The sequence below is a fragment of the Natrix helvetica genome (genome assembly GCF_964273705.1).
Source record: "Natrix helvetica genome assembly, chromosome: 1".
In the NCBI taxonomy this organism is placed as follows: domain Eukaryota; kingdom Metazoa; phylum Chordata; class Lepidosauria; order Squamata; family Natricidae; genus Natrix; species Natrix helvetica.
In genome coordinates this window covers 24,180,410-24,199,757 of record NC_138548.1, presented here as the reverse complement: position 1 = coordinate 24,199,757, position 19,348 = coordinate 24,180,410, and positions in this window count along the sequence as shown.

Here is a 19,348-nt window from a genome sequence, read left to right as displayed (position 1 = left end):
TGCACTAGGGGGCGCTGTGCTAAGCGCTGATTGGCTGACTGCTCGGACAGCGGCATATATAAAGGCTGTCAGAGCAGAGCTCAGCTGTTGCCTGTTAGCAAAGCGCGTGTATTGTGAATTGCCGCGTTGGCAACCTGTTAGCAATAAATTGTTAGCATTCTGTTAAGTCCTGGCTCGCCTCCATTTGTCCACCTGTGTTCTCCGCAAGATAGAACACCTCTCCCCTCTCTCTCTTACACACTCATAAGACACATGCATGCCACTCCCATTGATTCTTATCTTATTGCCATAGCAACATATCCTGCACTGTAGAGATACTCAACTGCATATTGATTCCATTTTATTCTCCATTCTTGATCAAGAAAAATAAAAGCTTTTTGTCAGGCCTGCTAAATCCAGGACATGTGGGAAGGTTTGAAAGATAGTTGCATCTGTATTGTGCAGAACTATTGAGATTTGAGGGGCTTTATTACAGATTGCATTTAAATTGATTTATCAGAACTGAATTTGGCTGTTCACACATCAGCCTTGTCTCATGCCTGCACATTCTACTTCTCTCACAAGCCCTAAATAATAGTAGGACAGCAATAGCACTTCGATTTTATGGGAATTTAAGGGTATTTATTTTTGTATACTGTTTTTTATTGAGATGTCTATACACCGCCCCGAGTCCCTTTGGGGAGAGGGGACGGTCTATAAATCTAATAAACTTAACTTAACTTAACTTATAGCACTTAGACTTATATATTGCTTCATAGTGCTTTACAGCCCTCTCTGAGTGGTTTACAGAGTCAGCATATTGCCCCCAACAATCTGGGTCCTCATTTTACCCACCCCGGAAGGATGGAAGAACTTTGAGCCGGTGAGAATCAAACTGCTGGCAGTCGGCAGAATTACTCTTCAATATTGAATTCTAACCACTGCACCACCAATAACATGGATATTAGTAGCTGAATTGTAAACAGTATTTGATTGGCATGGACTAAAACAGTCCAAAATTGAAACGTTCCATTTTGCTCCAAGGAAAGCATTTTGGGTTATTGGGGTCTGGAAAAAAAATCCCACATACCACAAGCAATAGTGTATTCTGGAAAGACCTTTCCATCCCAGAATGGCTGTGTCAGGGCAGTCCAGTTTTATAAAACCTTGGAATATCCTGTTCCCAGAATGTTGAGTTTTGTACCCAACCAGGACTTGGAATTAAGGGGCTCTTTTTCAATCTTCCTTTCAGCCCATATCATGAAATCAAAGCAATATGGAATCTTTTGTTGGAAGAAATATCCTCCTGGGTTCAGTTCCAAGTGGGGAAAAAGACACTGGATTCATGGAAGTTGCTTGGAAAGGAGTTTTATTGATGAACAGGATCACATGCCTTGAAGATCTTGGGCGAAGGGAAAAAAAAGGAAATAGATACTGAGAGTGCCCTGGTTTTATGCCCTCTCTGGTCTTTTGAATTTGAGCTTGTATTCTGATTGATCGTTAGACTCCCATAGGGCCAGTCAGGGACAATTCTGTAGGCTCTCCCGAGTCCCAAGCTTGGTTGACTCTTGCTGGGTGATGATGTAATGAAAGGACTTTGGGATTCCTACTATGGTTCTGCCTGAAGGAGGTAGATTTTTGTTATGTAGAATAGACTGGCCAGGCCTTAATGGCCCATTGACAAAGGTGGGGGGGGGGCTGAGTGTTTGCCTCCCTTTTAGGGGAAATATTCTGCCCTTTTAATATTTCCCAAAATATTTCATTTTTCTAGGAGAGAGGTAGGTGCTAACTTCCTACATTTTCTTGAAAAGAAGAAAAAAAAGTGGAATTAAATCATCCCCATATTCTGAAATCTTCACAACACAGTTTTGTCCCAGATCCCACAATCCAGTGTCTAGATTGAGGAGGTAACATTGCAACACAAATTAGTGAAACAGATTTTATAATTATAACAGAAAGGAGATTGATTATTTATACATTGGAAGTGAGCCTAGTACCTAGCTAATTATATTGTATCCGGAGGAAAGTCAACTAAGGCATGTGTGATTGGGAACAAAAGCAGAAGGAAGTTACCTCAGATTTGCAGTTCCTTAGAGATGAAACATAGATTATATTATAAAAACTACCAGCCACTGGAGATGACCTGGAGATCATAAGGTAATAAAGAATCAAGTTACTGAATTCACAATTCAACAAAATCATAAATTCACAAGGCTTTCTTTTTTTTAAAAAAAGTTTTTTATTAAACACAAATTAAAACATTGGTACAGTGTAAACCGTCCTGGCAAAATCTATGCCATACATGCTATCAAGTTATACGTTGTAGCCACTCTGTTTTTAAATATTTGATCCATGCCATATTTACAAATAAAAAAGTATCCTATTTCCAGCTGTGTTGGTTTATGTTTATCTTGTGCATTCTCGCATTTATCATTTCATACGTAATTCTAGTCTCCATTCTATGACTCTTAGCGCTTTCCTATTTTGGGCTTTCCCTTTTATATTCCAACCATCGATATAATTTATCCCAGATCTTATAATATTCGGATTCATCTTTATTCTTCAATTCCCACGTCAATTTATCCATTTCAGCCCAGATCAAGATTTTCCTAATTATTTCCTCTTCTTGTGGAGTTTCCCTGTTTTTCCAATTTTGGGCAAAGACCATACTTGCTGAATTCACAAGGCTTTCTTGTAGTCAGGGTAGAATAGATAGTCTCCGAGTTATCAATATCACCAGCTTTCATCTATTTAACTAGTGAAAAGTTTGAGAGAAATCTGGTCTTTCCTTAGTCCAGTAAGTCTGCACTAACTAGCTTTTGATTGGATGACATCAATAAGATAGAGAAACTTTTATTCCCACTGTGCTAGGCTAAATTAATTTTAAATTCCATTTAGGTAAATCCGTATATAAATGTTCCACTTTATTGCAAAGCTGTAATACTTCTGGCTATTACTATTTTGAGCTGTAATTAATCTTTCATGTTATTAGGCTCAGAATTACAAGCTGAACCAGTTAAGAAGACAGTAAAAAGAAGCCTGCATCGTATTAATGCCAGTAGAAAGGTTTATTTCATTTTCTTTATTGTGGGTCGGTGGGGAGGAAATGGAGCAGCACCTGCTGAAAATAGAATTATTATAACTTTATTTAAATAATTGCTTTACTTTAAACAGGAAGTAGAAGATTGCTTTTTTGGCAGCCTTTGACCATCCATCTCTGCTGTGTAGTAGAGAATTATTCAAATGATTGAAATGCTGATATTCATAATTTAGATTCCTGAAAATAATTTTCCATTGAAGTGTACATAGCATTTATTTGCGCAACCTTGTTTCAGGCACATGGCATTGCAAAGTACCAATTTTTAACAAAAGGGTCATATCCGAATCCTGTAGGCCTATGTGTTAAATGATCCCATTATAACAAAGTGAACAATGCAAGGGAGATATTAGTGCTTGCTTCGATGGCTTTATTCAGTTTTTTTTTAAAAAATTTGAAGCTGCAGTCTTTAACTACAAACTCTGAAAAGGTATTTCAAGGGAAAATTGGTGAGGGATTCAACATTAGCTGAAAGTTCACATCCAGAGATTACTTACACATGGAAAATAGTTTGAATGGAAGAGCATAGGGCTTTGGCCTGTTTAGCACCTTTATTGATGATGGGGTAAAGGAGTTAAAAGGATGATTTGCAGATCTGCAGGTAACAGAGCTAAGAAGAGTGGCAAAAGGAAGATTTATAAAGATCTAGCTAAACTTAGAACAGTGGTCTAAAATGAACAAATTTAGGGAAGAAACTAAAAAGGGAGAGAAAAATGAAAGCTAGGGCAACCGAATGGAGTGGAGCTTAGTATTTACTGGCTGGGTACCCTTTCTGTCACCAATGCACAGTTTGCAGCCCAAATAGAGAAATTTATGCTGCTACCTATGATCAAACTCACAGCCTCCTGATTGTGAGGTGAGAACTTCACCTCTAGGCCACTGCACCACTCCAAAAGCCTCAATTATAGGATGGTGGAAAATCTGGCTTAGCATTAGTACTTGTGAAATAAACCTGAGTATTTTAATGGACAACAGACTCAGTTGAGTTCTAGTCTCACCTTCGACACAAACCATCTGGATGATTTTTTTGGGCCAGTGATTTTGTTTCAGCCATAGGAAGAAGGCAGTGAAAAAAAAACACTTCCCAAAATTTTCCAAAATATTTACTGGAAGTCACCTGGAGCCATCGTGGAATTGAAGGCAACACAACACAACACAACAAAACAAGCACAGAGGTTGTGGCTGAAAATAAAAAAAAGAGGAAAGAACAGGTGCAGCTTAAATGAGCTGAGATTGTAGTAAAGCATAAAACATTCTGGAGAAGAACAGCTTGCACTAGTTCTGAAAGAGGGGGAAAAGGTATCAGAGAGTATTTGCATACAGGTAGTCCTCAACTTATGACCACAATTGAGCCCAAAATTTCCATTGCTAAGCCTAAGCACGACAGTTGTTAAGTGAGTTTTGCCCCATTTTAAGCCCTTTCTTGCCACAGTTATTAAATGAATCTCTGCAGTTGTTAAGTTAGTAACATAGTTGTTAAACAAATCTGGCTTCCCCATTGACGGTGCTTGTCAGAAAGTCACAAAAGATGATCAAATGACCCCGGAACTCTGCAACCATCCTAAATACATGCCAGTTGCCAAGCACCCAAATTTTGATCATTTGCAAATGATGCTGTAACAGTGGTAAGGGTGAAAAATAGTCACAAGCCACTTTTGTTTCAGTGCTATTGTAAGTTTAAATGGTTACTAAACAAGTGGTCAAGAACTTCCTGTGTTTTTGAAACTGCCGGCATCTTGTCTTTGTCTCCGTGACACTCAGATAAATCTCTTCCTACATTGTACCCTGGGCTTGGAACAAAGGACCCTATTGTTTTATTGCCAGGAGCTGAATTCAGAAAAGGTTCTTATCTGCTTGGACCCCCTGCCTCGTAACCTCTCTTGGCAGTCTACCTTCCTAATTGTTTCTTCTCCGTACTGACTTTGTTATCTCTTTGCCTACTACAATGCCACCTAAAAGACCTCCACCGGGGAAGCCGTTGCTGTCTCCGCCCCAACATCTTCAACGTCCAGCCCCAGTGGACAACAGACTTTAACCTCTCTGCTCCAGCCTAAGCCTTCTGAGGTGGACTTTCAACAGATATTTGAACAACTCTTAAAGGGGCAGGAGGATTTAAAAAACCAATTGAAAGAAATGAATGAGCAGCTTAGAGAGAACCAAGACCGGGCGATCCAAAATTCACAGAGACTGGAACTTTTGGAGGAGGGGACGGCTGAGATGAGGGGGGAGGTGAGGGGTGTGCAGAAAGGGAATCAAAAACTTGAGAATCACCAGATAAAAATGGAATTTGAGAGGATGTCCCTTTTTCTTAGATTTCAAAATGTGATTGAGGCTGATGATGAAGATCTAAGGGATATTATGACAAATTTACTGGCTGAATATATTAAAAAAGACAAGCAACAGATGGGGTGGGACATGGATCTGGTCTATAGAGTAAACTCAGCATATGCCAGAACACACAACGTTCCAAGGGAGGTACACATTAAATTTCTTAGAAAGACCACAAGAGATGAGATTCTGAGTGCACAAAGGGGGCAAGCACTAAAATACCAGGATAGAGAAATAGCCATTCTGAAACAGATCCCTAAGAAAGTGAGAGATAAAAGAAAAAACTATTCGCTATTAGCGAAGAAATTATACCAGAAAGGGGTGTGGTTTAGATGGCTGATGCCGGAAGGTATGCTAATATTCTGGGAGGACACGAGAGTTAGAATAAATACAACCACAGAGGCTCAGGCCTTCATGGAAAAAAATAAAGTCCTCCTAGACAAACCTGATGATACTACACCGGACATACAGGACACGGGATGGGCCGGAGCTCTGCTGGAGGGGGGAGAAGGGGCAACATCGAGAAAACTCAGATCACAAAAATGAACAAGAAAATCTGTTTGGTATAAAATGATTGAAATTATTTGAAGATAAAAGTTTATATGCTGACAAAAGTACTAAGTAGTAATAATCTAATGTATTAATAAATGAAAGTTATGAGAATGGGGGGGGGGGTCTCCTGCATAATGTAACTGCCAAAATTTGTAACCTGTTCCACTACCCCTTTCCTTGTTTATTTTTTTAAAAACCAATAAAATTTTGTTTTTTTAAAAAAAGAACTTCCTGTGTTTTTGCTGCACTGCGATTCTGTGATCTTTTAAAATATTTTTTTTAATCATTCTTTGAAGTTGTTATATAATGTCATCTTTTTCTACTGGCTGCTACAATTGGCCTAATGTTAACCCCCACTAGGGTTAGCCTCAGTGGTGGGTTGTGGCTATGTGGACGTGGCTATGTGGGTGGATCGTGGCTATGTGGGCGTGGCTTTGTGGATGGGGCGTGGCTATGTGGGCGTGGCTTTGAGGGTGGGTCATGGCTATGTGGGCGTGGCTTTGTGGATGGGTCGTGGCTATGTGGGTGTGGCTTTGTGGGCATGGCAGGGGAAGGATACTGCAAAATCCCCATTCATTCCCCACCCCACTAACCTGCTTTCCAGCTCCGTTCTCCTGACCAGGGCAACCAAAAGAAAACCAGGTGGGAGGCTGGGAGGCAACAGGACAGGGCCAGTCTATTTGTCGGTTCTCTGAACTACTCTTCCATCTTCCCAATGACTCACAGAATACAGAATAATAGAACTGGAAAGGACTTTGGAGGTCTTCTAGTCCAACCTCCTGCTCAAGGAGGAGACCCTATACCTCTTATGGCGAACTTATGGCACGTGTGCCAGAGGTGGCATGCAGAACCCCCTCTGTGAGCACATGCGCCTTCACCAGCTGCTTCTCTGGGTTCTGGCATGCACACGCCCACTGGCCAGTGCGCAAGCGCATGCCAGAACCCAGAAGAGAGCAGCTGGCTAGCGTGCATGCACACTGCACCAGCTATCCAATGTTCATTAATGTACCAGAACCTAGAAGAGCATCTGGCCACCACATGCATGCCCACCGGCCAGCTGCTCTCTTCCAGGTTCTGGTGCTCTGGCACACACACACACTCCAGTTTCAGTGCTGAAAAAGTTAGCCATCACTGCCCTATATTGTTTGAGATAAGTGGTTGTCTAGTCTCTTCTTAAAACTTCCAGTGATGAAGCACCCACAACTTCTGAAGGCAAGCTGTTCCATTGGTTAATTATTATGTGCTGCTAGTTAATTGTTCTGACATCCATATCTACTTTTCACGACAAGAGCATAGGCTATGGAGAACTGTAAAAGTGGTTTGGCACAATAACTGGCTAACTGCATAAAGACTGTTGAGTCAGGGAAGGAGCCTTAAGGATTTGTGTTCTGCTGTTTTGAAAAAGTTAATTTAAAAAGTTAAGCTTGTTAATTTAGCCAGGAAGCACTGACAATGGCTGGTTGCGGCAGAAACACCGTCTTCCTCTAATTCTAAGAGACACCGTGACAGCCTCTTCTCTTCATTGGCAACCTGAGGATTTAGGAAATAGCCAGTTTCTGTAGAATAAGCTTTCGTTTTAAATTACTCACACTATCATGAGATGGTGTGGCTCCCCCCCCCCCTAGAATGCGTTTAAGAAGTGGGAGGAAGAGCTGCAGTCTAGGCAATGGTCAGATAAGAGGTAGCTGAGACAGCAGAAGGAGAGGGAGCAAAGCAAATATCTCAGAAAGGACCCTCCTTAGTTTCTTGGATTGTAAAGGCCAGGAAGGGGAAACGTATTTTCAGATTTGCAAGATTCTATTATAATAGCATTTAGCAATAGCACTTAGACTTATATACTGCTTCACAGCCCTCTCTAAGCAGTTTACAGAGTCAGCATATTACCCCCAACCAGAGGTGGTATTCAGGAGGTACTGATTAGTTCTAGTGGAAATTTTGAGTAGTTCGGAGAACTGGTAAATATCACCTCTAACTGGCCCTGCCCCCATCTGTTCTCTGCCTCCCGAGTCCCAGCTGATCGGGAGAGAAAGGGGATTTTGCAATATCCTTCCCCTATCATGCCCACCAAGCCATGCCACGCCCACATAACTGGTATTAAAAAAAATGAACCCCACCTCTGCCCCCAATAATCTGGCTCAGGGTGTCAAACTCGATTTCATTGAGGGCTGCATCAGGGTTGTGTTTGATCTTGGGGGGATGGCTGGTGGAGGCGTGGCCAGGGTAGGCATGGCCAGCTCAACGTCACTTATTGAAGCTCTGTTTTCGGCCATGAAGGCCTCCTGCAGCCCTCTGCCAGCAAAAGCAGAGCTCGGGGAGGCCTCTCATGACCTGCCTGGGCTCTGTTTTTGGCCACAATGGCCTCCTGCAGCTCTCTGTCAGTGAAAATGGAGCCTGGGGGGCCCACACATGGCCCTCCCGAACTCCATTTTCTCTGGCAGAGGCACTGTGGGCCAGTCCTTCACAGTTTGCAGGGAGACCCTGTAGGCCAGATCTAAGCACCCCAGGGGCAAGTGCAGCCCACGGGCCTAGAGTTTGACACCCCTGACCTAGCTCATTTTACCAATTCTGGAAGGATGGAAGGCTGAGACAACCTTGAGCTGCTGAAAGCCAGTAGTACTGAATCATACATTTGAGTAACAACAAACTTTTATTCTTTTACTCTCTCTTTTTAAAGAGGGTGGGGCAGGGGTGAAATCAACATACTTTCACTACCAGTTCTCAAATGTGAGCGTGAGGGTGCGCCTGCTCACTTCACTCACACACACACCACCTCTGCGCATGCGCAGGAGCTTCCGTGCATGCGCAGAGCAACAAAAACGGATGTGATGACGTCCTGGTGGATGGGCGGAGCCTCCCATCGCCACAGCTACCAGTTTGCCCGAACCGGATAGAACCGGCTGAATTGCACTACTGGGGTGGGGGGGGGGATGGTGGCTTTTGCTAAAGAACAGGGCTTTTTTCCAACTTGCAATACAGTTTTCCCAGTTTCCCTACCACTAAATTGGGAAACCATCATCAATTTTCAGCCACTGTCTGATGATCATTCTGGGCTGCCGAAAGGAATTTCAGGTTTTGTACTTCTGCCATCTATCTCCCCTTTTGCCATTTTATTTTTTCGAAAGGAATTTGAAGTTGAGCAGGAGTTCAGCTAGAAGTGATCCGGTAAGGTTGTATCTTACCAGAAAAAGAAAGAAAGAAAGAAAGAAAAAACACCAACACCAAACAAACCCTGAGTTAAAACTTGCGTTACAGAATCTTAGTAATTTTCTTCCCTGCTTCAGGTTGTTTTACCTTATTTTCAGGGATATGTTTCCAATTTTCTTGCAGAGAGGTTTGTTGGGCTTGTGGGATTTCTACTGAGTCCAGATTAATGCCCAGCTTAGAAAGATGATTAAGTTAAAGATAAGTGGATCAATAGCAATCTGGCCTATATGAGTGCCGCAGGTTTTCATATGGTATTTTCTGTATGGCAAATGGTTAAAAGCCAAAACCCTGAAAATCCACATTTACTGTTGCATGAGCTTGCAGACTGGCATAGTTTTCATCCTTTCCATCTCAATTGTGTTCTCACTGAGAACACATTTTCCTGAAATTGTTATTATTTCTTATGAAATGAATATATAGGGATTTCCAACCCCCCCCCCCCAAAACAATTTAATAGAGACGTGGGCAACTTCCAGCTCTGAAAGTATCTTTTGTAGTTCCCAGAGTCCCACTCAAATTAGTGATGAAGTTTCCTGACATCCTGAGATGAGAAAGAGAAGACACAGGGAGATTCTAAAATTCTAAAATAAACTTCTGTTTTTTTTTAAAAAAATATTCTTTTTGAAAACAAGAAAAAAATAATCTCCCACCTGCCTGTCATAGCCACATCCAAATTGCTAAATTATTCACTCCAATATAGCTATTGGCTTCTAAAAGATACCAAGTACATCTCCTGGCCATTGAAAAGTTGCCTACACCTGTTCTAGGTAAAGGTAAAGGTTCCCTAAAGGTAAAGGTCCATATGTGCTAGTCGATCCCAACTCTAGGGGGCGGTGCTCATCTCCATTTCAAAGCTGTCCAGCACTGTCTGAAGACGTCTCCATAGTCGTGTGGCATGACTAAATGCTGAAGGTGCATGGAACACTGTTACCTTCCCACCAAAGGTGGTTCCTATTTTTCTACTTGCATTTTTACATGCTTTCGAACTGCTAGATTGGCAGAAGCTGGGACAAGTAACAGGAGCACTCTGTTACGCAGTGCTAGGGATTCAAACCTCTGAACTGCCAACCTTTCTGATCGAGAAGCTCAGTGTCTTAGCCACTGAGTCACCACAACCCTCACACCTACTGTACTCCATCTAAGTACAAATTGGTCTGAAAACTTTCAGACCAGTTGCTTTCATGCAATAGTTTTCCACAGATGTCCCACTTTTTCCAAAAATATGAGTGCAAAAATCAACAAATGAGAGTGGATTATTTTATATTTTATTATATTTTATTTTTATTTTATTTTATTTTTTGATGCCCATCTCATATTCAACAACTCTGTGTGGTTTACAGCATAAAAAAACCTTAAAAGGTTTTTTTTAAAAAAAAAACACATTAAAATCATCAGTCATGGAAACACAACCAATAAACTCATTCAGAAATAAAATCAATAACACCAGATGGGAAAGGAGGGAGCCAGGTTTAAATTTTAAGGGGGCGGGGAGGTGGGATTAAATTCAAATTCGTCAACCACTTCTGTTATGAAGCTCTCCCATTGGTTCCCCAAGCCATCTGACAAGCCAGGTCTTAAGGCTCTTACAAAATGTCAGGAAGGTGGGAGCTAATCTCACCTCAAGGGGTAAAATGTTCCAGAGGGCAAGAGCCATGACAGAGAAGGCTTTTCTTGTGGATCTTGCCAGTCAAAATTCATTGTCTGAGGGGTTCCACAGGATGCCCCCTCTGCCAGAGCTGGTGGGGCAGGCCAGTCCCATCAGGGTGAGATGGTTCCTCCAGTAGCCTGGACCAATAAAGAGCTTTAAAGGGGATAACTAACATATTGAAATGTACCCAAAAGAAAACTAGCAACCAGTGCAGCTCGCAAAACTATAGTGTAACTTGATGAACTCCAGGAGTCCTAAGAACTGTGTCAGAGCACACACAGTGTGACTATTTTTGAGACAATCCAGGAGCAAAATACAGTAAACAGAGGTTTGTCTTTCAAATAGTGGTTTATCTACAAGAAATATATACCTACACATAGTAGCCAAAGTCAGCCAATCAATCATCAACTATAGCATGGAAGCACACATCGAGAGTGAGGATGGCCTCACAGGGCCTCTCTTATATATACAGCCTCTTAAAGTGATAACAGTTAAATAGCATTGCTGACTTATTCTCATTGCATCATCATTTCAGTATTACAGCATTACAACATTACAGAAGCTGGCCAGCTATTAAATCATCATCACCATGACAAACTGTCTGTGCTGCCACACTCTGTGGCAGTAGTAGCTTTCATGCATTGTTGCAGCCTGAACTTCATCAGTTTTGCTTATCACATTTTGCTCATCGCAGTATTTCTGGACTTAGAAAGAAATGTATAGATAGATATCCATGATGGATTTGTTTCCATTTTTTTTGCACCCAGTATAGAAATGTGCCTTTCTCAGCTTTAAAAGTAACATTGCACTGCTTCCTTGAGTACAGGTTCAATCCTTCAAATTCTTCCCACCATAGAATATTTCACTGCATAGCTGTTTTCTCACAGTTTGGAAAATTCAGCAATGTTGGTCATGTTGAAAGGTAGTTCCTCCCAACTTGGCACTCATCAAATCATAAAGACAGAAGAGATTATTAAGGACATTGAGTCCTGTGCTTAGTGCAGAAATATAAACGTTTGACATATGGCTAATTAGCCTTTGCTTGGAAATTGTCCCATAAATGAGATCCAATAATATCCTTCAGCACTTGGTTCTACTATCAAATAGCTCTAATCATTCAATTAGAATCTGCTTTCTAGTGATTAAGACCATTATCACTAACCAATTAGCTCTTTGATAACTGGAAGTGAGGAATCGGTCAGCTCCTTAATGTATGTATGTATGTATCTCTCTCTCTCTGTGTGTGTGTGTGTGTGTATGTTCCAGCATAACTCTGGAATGCCTCAAGCAATTTCAACCAAACTTGGTACACAGATTACTTACCCTCTGGAAACAAATACTGTGGGGGGTAAGACACCCCTAACACCTCTTGGGTGTGCATTCTGTTAAGAGCCTGTTGTGCCATACCAATGGATTCTACCGTATGGCCTTAAAATGATTTCTACTGTACAGTGCTGTGGAGTTGCCATGGTAATGGCTTCAGAGTTCTCCACAAGGGGGCTCCCTCTGATAAGGGAGAAAATACAACATTAGACATTGCGGCAATGTTCATGGAAGGAGGGTTGGGATAAATCGCACTGGGTTATCGGCTAGTACAGTGATGGCAAACCTTTTATCCACTGAGTGCCCAAACTGCACACACATGCATGCCCAAACCGAAAGACCCGTATGCGTGCGAACGGGGGATATGAGACCTGAAGACCAGCTGGCTGGTGGGAGGCGGGGCACCGCAATACCAGAAGTGCAGCAAGAGGTAAGATCTTTTTCTTTTGTGAGCTTCTGTTTGGTCGTTTGCAGGGAAGCAGAAGCTTATGAAAGAAATGCCATGGAGATCTGACCTGGGGTGACGGCTCGCGTGCCAGCAGATTGCGCCATAGGTTCGCCAGCACGGAGCTAGTACATTTATAAAAATGAGATGAGAGAGCCACTTGGTGTTATGGTTAAGGCACCAGGCTAGAATTCAGACTATTATGACTTCTAGTCCTGTCTTACAGTTGAAGACAACTGGTTGACCTTGGGCTAGTTACTCTCTCAGCCCTGGCAAGCAGGCAATTGCAAAACACTTCCAAAACCACACTGAGAAAATTACAGAGATTTGTCCAGGAGTTCACCAGAAATTAAGACTGACTTAAATATGCTAACTTTTTTTTAAAAAAATCCTTATTTGAAGCATTAGCAATTTCTTTATTCCTCTGTTTCTTCTGCCTCTGAAGCAGAGAAAAAACTTTTCTGACTAAAACAAAATAAAGGAGAAAGCAAGTGCTAAGATTAGGTAAGTGAGGGTTAAAGTAATTCTTCATTAAAAGGTTTAAAAGTACGAAGAGCTTATAGATGCCTTAATTGACTGCCTTAATTAGATTAGATTTGTAGGTGATTTTTAACAGTTGTTATTATTTGCATTGTAAACTGCCTTGGGTCCTTTGGAAGTTGGCATCCTATAAATAATTGTATAAATAAAATAAACAAAGATTGTCGTCTCATTTTCTTAATCCTCAGGCACAATGCATTTTTAGGACGTCAAGACAAAAAACCCGAAGGAAATCAACCATGAGACAGATGTTTCATGTAAATAAATGCTGTATCAGTTTAATTTGTGACATGAAAAACAGTGTCTTGGATTCATTTTTCTCTTTGAATAACTTTGGAGTGGCACAAGGTACGTTTCATTGAGGAAATCAGTGAGATGCTTCCAGGAAAATTCACAGCTAAATTCAGGTCCATTTCAAGATGAGGGGGAAAAAACCTCCCATGACTATATGCAAAGATAAAGTGTAAGATGGATTTCTTGATTAGAAGATTGGAATAGCAGAAGCTGAAGGCATGGAAAACTAAGAACCAGGGAAAGAATGGAAGCATTGATCCCAAGACAGAGTGGAAGATGGTTTCTGTTAAAGTAGGTAATTAAACTTTTGAGAAAGACAAAACCATAAAGAAATCTCAGGACTAAAGGAAGGTATAGGTATCCATGCATGGATGTGCTACAAGAAGGATTGATCACAAGGTGGCTGAGTTTCATGAATTTGGGAGAAATCCTCATCTCTATCTATCTATCTATCTATCTATCTATCTATCTATCTATCTATCTATCTATCATCTATCTATCTATAGATTAGAACCACTTCTGACCTCCGCTCCTTCCGGCAAAAATTGAAGACTCACCTGTTCCGATTAGCAGGCCTGGCATAATTACAACTGTCCCTCCTGGCAAATGTATTATTATCTGGTTATCTTAGGGTTTTTTAATCTGTTGTGCCTGTTTTAGGGATTTTAAAAAAATTATATTTATTTAGCTTTGTACAGTTCTTTTAATTGCATTTTAACCTCCTCCAAACTGTACATATTTAACTTTTATTGTATTTTTGTGATATTCTCTATGGACTGTACACCGCCCCGAGTCCCTTCTGGGAGAGGGGGCGGTCTAGAAGCACAAATAAATTGAATATCTATCTATCTATCTATCTATCTATCTATCTATCTATCTATCTATCTATCTATCTATCTATCTATCTATCATCTATCTATCATCTATCTATCTATCTATCTATCTATCTATCTATCTATCTATCATCTATCTATCTATCTATCTATCTATCTATCTATCTATCTATCTATCTATCTATCATCTATCTATCTATCATCTGTTCCGATTAGCAGGCCTGGCATAATTACAACTGTTACAACTGTTCCTCCTGGCAAATGCACTATTAACTGGTTATTTTAGGGGTATTGTTTTTAATTTATTGTGTGTGTTTTAGGGATTTAAAATTTAAATTTATATTTATATATACTGGCTCTGTACAGTTCTTTTAATTTCATTTTAACCTCCTCCATTCCAACTGTACATATTCAACTTTTTATTGTATTTTGATATATTTTGCATGGACTGTACACCGCCCCGAGTCCCTTTTGGGAGAGGGGGCGGTCTAGAAGCACGGTAAAATAATAATAAATAATAATAATAATAATAATCTATCTCTATCTATCTATCTATCTATCTATCTATCTATCTATCTATCTAACTATCTATCTATCTATCTATCTATCTATCTATCTATCTATCTATCTATCTATCTATCATCTACCTACCTACCTACCTACCTACCTACCTACCTACCTACCGACCGATCTAGATCTAAATCTAGATCTAGATCTAGATCTAGATGTATAAACATGAAAACACTCACGCAGGAATCACAAAATCTCCAGAATCGTAAAACCTGAAATTTTGCACATATGTTCCTCTTGGCTTCTAGGTCAAAGGGTTTTTCGAAATGACCATCAGAGCATTAATATTTCATATATTATTATTAACACACTCTGCTGCTAAGGAGTTAGATGTTCTATTGCCCCTCCCAACCTGAAAACTTGGACATGGGTCTGGCCAGTGCGTGACTCATCTGGCCTGCTGACTGGGAGTTTGGAGAGGCGTCTGAGGGAGAGAAGGTGATAAGATAGGTGGGGCTTCTGTGGGGCCAGGCTGAGGGAGACAGAGTGATAGGATAGGGGAGACTTCTGTGGAGCAAACCTGAGGGAGAGAAGGGGATAGGAGAGGTTGATGATAACTACTCATTAATTTTCAAGCTGTAATTTATCAAGCCCGATCACATAATTTCGTAGCAGAGCACGGGTATTCAGCTAGTAGTTGATAAAACTGTATGCACGTTGATCTCTCTATTCTTAGCTGGAGACAATATCTGGGAGGCTTTGTTCCATTCTGGAAGCCAAGTAGATTTCATTGTGTTAATATTTTCATGGTGACAAGTTGAGTGGTTTTGTTTTTTTAAAAAGAGTCATACCTCCTGCTTTGTTCAACTTGTGTATGGACTATTCCACTGCACTTTCACGCAATTGCTTTTGAAACAGCAGGTGGTTTAAAATGTGGAATCCTAGACATTCATAGACACTTCATGGTCATGGATAGGGCAGGTTAATAAACAATGCAGGGATTATAAGAATGCTACTTTATTTTTCTCAAGTATAATAACAGAATCTTGAAAGCCTTCCAGAGTTTCTCTTTTCCCTCTTTTATATCAAACATTCATGAATGGGGGCCCTACTGGTAGTTGCTTTGCTAGTGTTCTTGAGATTTGCTTAGTGCATTCCTAAGCTTCTAGAGTCAATATTATTTTTTCTAGAACTGAAGACTCAGATGAGCTCAAAGGATAAGTATCTGTATATTGTTCTTTGTTGGATGCTGCATCCAGCTGATTAAGTGGAGCCTGCTGTTTCAGGGGTGGAATTCTACCGGTTCGGAAAAGGTTCAGGCGAACCCGTAGTTCCGAAGATCAGCTGTGAGTGAACTGGTTCACTCCCATGAGCAAGTGGGCCCGCCTGCCCACCCACCCCTGCGCATTACCTACCTTTATCTTCTCAGCTAAGTTGCATGGCAGGGTGGATTACCACACCTCAGCTCTTTTCCTCCGCAAGCAGCAATCCCAACGGTAAGTGGACAACCATTTAAACATGAGCCAGCAGTGTGCAGCAGCTGCCAAAAAAGCCAACACAGTTCTAGGCTGCATCAACAGAGGGATAGAATCAAGATCACGTGAAGTGTTAATACCACTTTATAATGCCTTGGTAAGGCCACACTTGCAATACTGCATTCAGTTTTGGTTGCCACGATATAGAAAAGATGTGGAGACTCTAGAAAGAGTGCAAAGAAGAGCAACAAAGATGATTAGGAAACTGGAGACTAAAACATATGAAGAACGGTTGCAGGAACTGGGTATGTTTAGCTTAAGAGAAAGAAGGACTAGGGGAGACATGATAGCAGTGTTCCAATATCTTAGGGGTTGCCACAAAGAAGAGGGAGTCAAACTATTCTCCAAGGTACCTGAGGGTAGAACAAGAAGCAATGGGTGGAAACTAATCAAGGAGAGAAGCAACTTAGAACTGAGGAGAAATTTCCTGACAGTTAGAACAATTAATCAGTGGAACAGCTTGCCTCCAGAAGTTGTGAATGCTCCAACACTGGAAGACTTTAAGAAGATGTTGGATAGCTATTTGTCTGAAACAGTATAGGGTTTCCTGCCTTAGGCAGGGGGTTGGACTAGAAGACCTCCAAGGTCCCTTCCAACTCTAGTATTGTATTGTATTATTATTAAATATTCTGTAAACTGTGCAAAGCATGTGCTCAGTGAACCAGTCGTTAAACCGGTAGAAACCCACTCCTGTGCTGGTTCTCTCCAAATTGTGAAACCTACCTCAAGTGAGCTGTTTCAGGGATCCCGGAAGTCCACGTTTTCAGAGTCAGAGAAGCCAGTTCAAGCTTCTCAGTTCAGCTCCTGTAAGATCCAGCAACAACCTTGGGAGTGTACTGTAAATTCATCTAAAATGGTGGCAAACCTCACAGGCTTCGATAAAATTGAAGGTCACACTGGTTGCAAGTCAGGTCTGGAATGGAGGTGATGGTGGTCTTTAGCTTCAAAGAGATTTTTCTTTTAGAAAGCAAGAAGATGGCAAGTGAGGGTGAAAGCTCAGTACTGGGTCCCCCTCTTTCTATTTCCTCTAAATAACTTCAACCATGGAGATGAAAAGACAAAATGAGGCAAGGTTATCTGGAAAGTGGAGTTCCCTTTCTCTTCCTGCCCTGAAACAAAAAGGTACTGTATTTCCAATTGCAAAAAAGTGGTAACAAAAGAGATGGCCATGACTAACCAATGAATCAGAAAGAAACAAAAAGAAGGGGGAAAGGTTGAACTAGATGACTAAGTTGTACTAATAGCTTCTTCTGGGCCTGAACAAAAGATTGATAGTCCTGAAAATATTTCCACTGTCTTTTTGATTGCCAAACAAGGACCCAAGGAAGAGCTGATGAATGAACAACATGTTGCCTATTGCTTTGCTTAAGGAAAAGGATGCCCCAGGAAAGATTCATGATATGACCTTATAAGAACTGCCATTGTTTTACTAAGAGCCAGCAATCTTCAAGGAAATGGAAAAAAGTTGAGAAAGAATATTGTAGAGGACAGGCATAACCTTGAAGAAGGCTAATGCAAGTATCAGTTTATCCTTGAAAGAGAGGTGGGATAGAGAAAGGAACTTTGACCCATCTTTGTTCTGTTTGGCATAAGAGTAGGAAGCGAGAACCCAATCAGGCTTTCGAGATTCTCTTAGAATATATAGAATCAGAGAGCTGGAGGAAACCTTGGAGGTTTTCTAGTCCAATCCTTCTGCTCAAGGCAAGGGATCTTATTCCATCATGGTCAAATGGTTTCCCAGTCTCTTATTGAAAACCTTCAGTGATCTAGTATCTATAACAGTGATGGCGAACCTGTGGCACGCGTGCCACAAGTGGCACGCGGAGCCATTTGTAAGGGCACGCAAGGCGCTGCCCTGTCAGCTGGCCAGCGCACATGCGCGCACTGGCCAGCTGAGTTCACCTTTTTAAAAGCTATTTTTCGCCTTCCCCAGGATCCAGAGGCTTTATAGGAGCCTGGGGAGGGCGAAAAGAGCCCCCCCGCCCCCCCGGAGGCTTCAGGGACCGTCCGGAGGCTTCCCTGAAGCCTTTGGAATGCTTAAAACCACCATCCGAGCAAACCGGAAGTGACTCGGAGGGTCGTTTTAAGCGCTCCGAAGGCTTCAGGGAAGCCTCCGGACGGTCCCTGAAGCCTCCGGAGGGCCTCCGGGGGGGAGGATCTTTTCGCCCTCCCCAGGCTCCTATAAAGCCTCTGGATCCTGGGGAGGGTGAAAAAAGCATGTAAAATGGGGGGGATCGCGCGTTGTCCGTGCATGCACACTGGGGGGGTCACACATTGCATTATGGGTGCAGCACGCCCACACACGACCCCCCTGCGCTCCCCCCACTTGTGGCATGCGAGCCAAAAAAGGTTCGCCATCGCTGACCTATAACTTCTAAAGACAAGCTGTTCCATTGATTAGCTGTTCTCATTGTCAGAAAATGTATCCATAGTTCCAGGTTGGCTCTCCCTCTGTGAAGCTTCCACCCATTGCTTCTTGTCTTGCCTCAGGTGCTATCGAGAAAAAATAGACCCTGCTCTTCTCTGTGTCAGCCCTTCAAGTATTGGCTATTAGGACTCCCCTAGGCATTCTTTTCATTAGGCTAGTCATACAGTACCTACTTCCTTAACTGTTCATCTGTTTGGTTTGGCCGCCAAACCCTTAATCATCTTTGTTGTTCTTCTCTGCACTTTTTCCAGGATCTTGTCATCTCTCTCCCTCCCTTCCTCCCTCCCTCTATCTATCTTTCTCTATCCCTATCTATCTATCTATCTATCTATCTATCTATCTATCATCTATCTATCTATCTATCTATCTATCTATCTATCTATCTATCTATCTATCTATCTATAGACACACACACACACACACACACACACACACACACACCTACCTCATGATGACCAGAATAGTGTTGGAAGAAAAATCCATCTGGTTCACTTCCAAGCAGGGAGAAAGACACTGGAAACATGGAGGCTGATTGGAAAGATGGTTTAATGGAGCAGAAGCATCAAGCATATGGTACTGGTTCATCTGACCACATGGAGTTGAGAGAGAGAGAGAGAGAGGCTTTCTCTTGG